This window comes from Rhagoletis zephyria, unplaced genomic scaffold (assembly GCF_001687245.7).
Source record: "Rhagoletis zephyria isolate East Lansing unplaced genomic scaffold, Rhagoletis_zephyria_1.1 Rzeph_scaffold_28599, whole genome shotgun sequence".
Taxonomy (NCBI): domain Eukaryota; kingdom Metazoa; phylum Arthropoda; class Insecta; order Diptera; family Tephritidae; genus Rhagoletis; species Rhagoletis zephyria.
In genome coordinates this window covers 1-4,845 of record NW_016185656.1, presented here as the reverse complement: position 1 = coordinate 4,845, position 4,845 = coordinate 1, and the positions used below count along the sequence as shown (strand labels likewise).

The 4,845-nt window shown below is 39.9% G+C and overlaps 1 pseudogene; it reads left to right on the top strand.

Annotated features, from left to right (window-relative positions):
* Window positions 1–132: 132 nt before the first annotated feature.
* On the top strand, window positions 133–2,187 carry LOC108382781 (cytochrome P450 6a2-like; annotated as a pseudogene).
* Window positions 2,188–4,845: the final 2,658 nt, after the last annotated feature.

Below are 4,845 nucleotides of genomic sequence, written 5' to 3'. Positions count from 1 at the left end.
GAATATTAACAAAAAAGAGCCGTACGCTCAATTTTGGGAGTAACAGTATATAAATTCGAAGTGATTTTGTGTTTTCGATTAAAAATTTTATTGCACACATATATTGCTGATAATCAAAAAGGATATAATAAATAATAAAAACTAAGTTACAATTTTAGTGAACAGTTCTTGCAAATAATGCTATTTTGTGGTTGAAAGGACTTGATCGCCGGCAGGAACTAATCAACTTCTGTGCCAAAGCCACAACAAACGGAAAGGAAAAATACTTGTTCATCAAAGATTTGTCTGAAATATCGTTATGGAAACTCGCCACTGAACACAAAATTTGTTGGAATCACTTTTTTTCGCTTAACTTTTATTTTGTTGCTAGTCATACTTCAAATACATTGCACACAAGCAATAATGGCGTATTTATTGCTTTGGATACCCCTTTACCTCTTCCTTGGTGCCGCAACGCTCTTGCTTGTGTGGTGTCGCAAACGTCTCAACTATTGGGCCGAAGGGGGAATTGTTCATGATAAACCGTCGCTACTCTACGGCAATGTAAGCGGCGTGGGCGTGAGTCAAGCGTTACGTGATCCCTTCTACGATTTCTATAATAAATAGAAACATGCCGCTCCTTTTGGGGGCTTCCACTTAGCGACGCGTGTCGCTGCTATTATCTTCGACCTCGACCTTGTCAAGCATGTGTTGGTTAAAGATTTTGCAAACTTTTCCAGTCGCGGCGATTATTACAATGAGAAAGATGATCCAATTTCTGCGCACATCTTCAATTTGGACGGTGAGAAATGGCGTTCTATGCGTTCGAAGCTTACGCCGCCATTCACCTCAGCCAAGATGAAGTTTATGTTTCCAACAGTGGTAAAGGTGGCAAACGAGTTTGTAAACTTGCTACGCCATGAGGCAGAAAAGCGAAAGGAGACTACTTCTGGCACGGCAGACGTGCCCGCGCAGGGCATAGAAATAAGGGACCTGCTGGCGCGCTTCACTACAGATGTTATAGGCAGTTGCGCCTTTGGGCTAGAATGTAATAGTCTGCATGAGCCAAACACGCAATTCCGCGTTATGACCAAGAAACTCTTTACACCACGTAGAAATGAACGCTTCACTTTTGGCTTTGCTCAAGCATATCCACAGCTGGTGCGCAAAATCGGCCTCAAATTTACGCCGAAAGATGTCAGCGACTTCTTCCGTAAGGTGGTGCGCGACACAGCGGCGTACAGAGAAAAGGAAGACATACAGCGTAATGATTTTATGAATCTGCTGTTGGATCTGAAAGACCAAGGGGAGGATGGTTTGACTCTGGAGCAGATAACGGCGCAAGCTTTCGTCTTCTTCATTGCTGGCTTCGAAACGAGCTCCAGCACGATGGGTTTTGCGCTCTATGAACTCGCCTTGAATCAGGAGATACAAACGAAGGCGCGCGAGGAGATTCAGACTGTGCTGGCACGGCATGGTGCGCAATTTACGTATGAGTGCATGCGCGATATGAAGTATCTGCATCAGATTCTATACGGTTAGTATGTTGTTTGTGATCGTCAGTAGTGTGTCAACCTAAAATTTGGTATTTTTCAGAAACCCTGCGCAAATACTCAGTTGCCTCGATTACCATGCGCAAAACTCTCAACGACTACCGCGTGCCGAACACTAAGTATGTGATTGAGAAAGGTGTCATTATTGTCATACCCGTCGATGCGATTCATCGTGATCCCGAAATTTATCCAGATCCCGATCGTTTCGATCCAGCTTGTTTCGAACCCGAGGCGGTTGCTAAGCGCCATCCCATGGCTTGGCTGCCCTTCGGCGAGGGTCCACGCAATTGCATTGGCCTGCGCTTCGGTAAAATGCAAGCCATGGTGGGCTTGGCGCTGTTGCTCAAACACTTCAAGTTTACGTTGGCGCCTCGGACAAAAGTGCCGCTCGAAATTAAGAAAGAAGCTTTTGTGCTGACGAGCCAAGATGGCATTCATGTGCATGTGGAACCCATCGTCGGTGCGAAATGAATTAACTAATATTTGCATATTGTTTTATTTATATTTTTGGTATTTGCTAAAATTAAATATCATTCCGTGTTAGTATTAAAATAGTATATTAAAATATGTATTAAGCTGTAAATAGTGTGACGCCTTTGCTGTCGGTCTAGCTGTATTGGTTGCCATGTAGAAAAATATGCAATTGCAATCGCAAATCTAAGAGCCATGGAACAAAAACCTAATAAATTTTAGTTGGAATAAAAAGTTTTTGAAAGTTTTTTTTTTTATTGAACGGAACTTGAAGACGCACAGTTAGACAAAAAATTTTTGTTTTTAGTTACCAGTAAACTAACAGACCCGGCGAACCTCGTCCAGCCCAAGCTTAATTTTTTTTAGTGAAACGTTTTAGTCCAAGATTTTCACCTTTTTTTCTGGTGGTTGATTTAACGATGATCGTTTGAGATTGACCCCTGGACAACTCAATCCTGGTGTCCACGAATGAAGCTTTAACCCAAAGTAAAATTGGCTATTCAGGTCCATGGGGCCAATCGGAACACACGTGAGGTCGACATACTCGGCCGTACAGTACGGCATGACAATATAATCGACATTCATGGCACTTTTTGCCACTTAGCGATATTTAGTAAAAACTCGACTCCAGAGCCACCCGGAGGAAATGGTATAGTCCTTCTCGAATATGAGCCAAATCGCATTATAAACACGAATTTTTAGTAATAACTCGACGCCTGAGCCACTGGGTGGGTACATTTTTTCACGGCAATATTCCCCGGGACAGATTCCCCACGAATTAAAATAAATCCGGTGGCTGGCAAGCTGAAGATGTGCTTACTTCGGAATTATCTTTCAAATATGCAGTTAGACAGGAATCCTTTGTGTTCTACAGAGCATAACTTAACCTGTGTACAATATTTTACATAATTAAAAAAAAAAATATTCCAACTGAAATTGAAATTCCATAACCTCTCAATAAGCTTAATCAGTTTATACCCTATTTTGGACTAACAAGTCAAAACAAAGTCCAAAGAGCAGATTACTTTCTTTGGATAAAACCACTGTGCACAGTAAAAGGTCACAAGTATTTGGAAACATCATTAAATTATGCAGAAGGCAACAAGTTTATTTCGATTGAGGTTACAAGCAGACTTACACGCCAGGCAACTTCATTGGGTTGGTAAGCGAGGCGTACAGACGTATGAGGGCGCACGCAAGCAATGACCACACAGATTTTGAGTTGCACAACAGCAACGGAAATCATCATCACAAGCAGAGGGCATAAGAGAAACTAAAATAGCTGCAGCTGTTCGAATGCAACCAAGCGCTCAGTGCGTTAGCTCAAATTTTAGTATGAATACATGTACATACTCTAGGCGACAAATGAAAGTGTACACATTGTTCTAATATAATATTTACATTTATTTTCATAAAATTTTTTTTACAATATTTGCTTATGCAAATGTAGTTCATTCTATAATATAAGCCATATAAATCAAAGTTGCATACTTTATAGATATATAATTCACAAATATTCAAAAAAAATTCATTAAAGTTTTCAACTTTTTATGCAGAATTTATGGAAAATTTTCGAGTATACAATTTTGCAGCCCATTCAGTTTTAGTCTAACGAAGTGGTTGCTTTTCGAGATTTTTTTTTTATACCTTTTTCCATACAAGCATGAATTTCTTATGAAATAAACTGCGGGAGACCGTTAACAACAAAAGTTCAAAAATCCAACGCCAGTTTTTGAGAATTTCACTCAATTTACACAAAAAAAAACCGCAAAAGCAATCTCCAAAAAATATTCTCAAAAATCAACTCCGGCTGAAAATTGCACTTCATTAGACTAAACTTGAATGGGCCTCAAAATTGCATACTAGAAAATTTTCAAGAAATTCTGAATAAAAAGTTGAAAATTTCGATGGAATTTTTTTGAAAGTGAGAAGCTTTGATTTATAGGTGTACACTTTCATTTGTCGCCTAGTTTTTATATGTATATAGCTAACAACAAGTAGAGAGCAAAGTGCATAAGTGAAGTGAAGTGAGTGCTTCGTGAGGATGAGTTGCACTTTTAGCTGCTCCTACTACAGCTGTGGCTGCTGATGGCATTGAATGCAGCAATTAAACAATTCTGACACAATAGTTAAGCACACACCAAGAGATTCATTTAAGCAAACACGCATGCATATTCCCACGTATACATGCATACATACATACATATGTATGTACTTATGAAGAGACATGTCGGATAGTGGTAACTAAATTAAATATGACTATTCACTGAGTACAGAGCATTTGTAAAGCAGATAAGCACATGTAATATTTGAGTTATACTTATGTAGCTTCAGTTTTGACTTTCGGTGTGGCAGAGTGTGGCAGGATGTTAGTGGGGAATAAGCGTGCGTAAGGATGCTACATTACTGCCACATTTGTACAAAATTGCCAGAAGCTGTTGGCCCAAAAAGAGCTGTAGCAGTTGGCAAGTGGCAGCTGCAAGCTGAAAGTGCAGAGCTGTAAGCTTAAAGCCAACAGCGTTGAAATGAAAACAAGTTGTAATTTTCCGGGCATACAAATGCTTGGGGATTCATGTATACACTCGTAAATTATGACAATTGCAGCGTGTCTAAGCGAAGTCAGCAAGATAAGAATACACAGCTCTGCCCTACATTGAATATGCGGCTATGTTGTACACTGGTGGATGCAGAAATTGGGACGGCGAAAAATCAGCAATCAAAATGGTGTGGCAATAAAGTAAGTCTTCGATTATAACTTCAACTGCGTTGAAAATTAATCTGTTTAATAATGGCCTATAAGCAGTGGCGGATTTAAATATTTGCCGCCCCTAGGCAATTCATA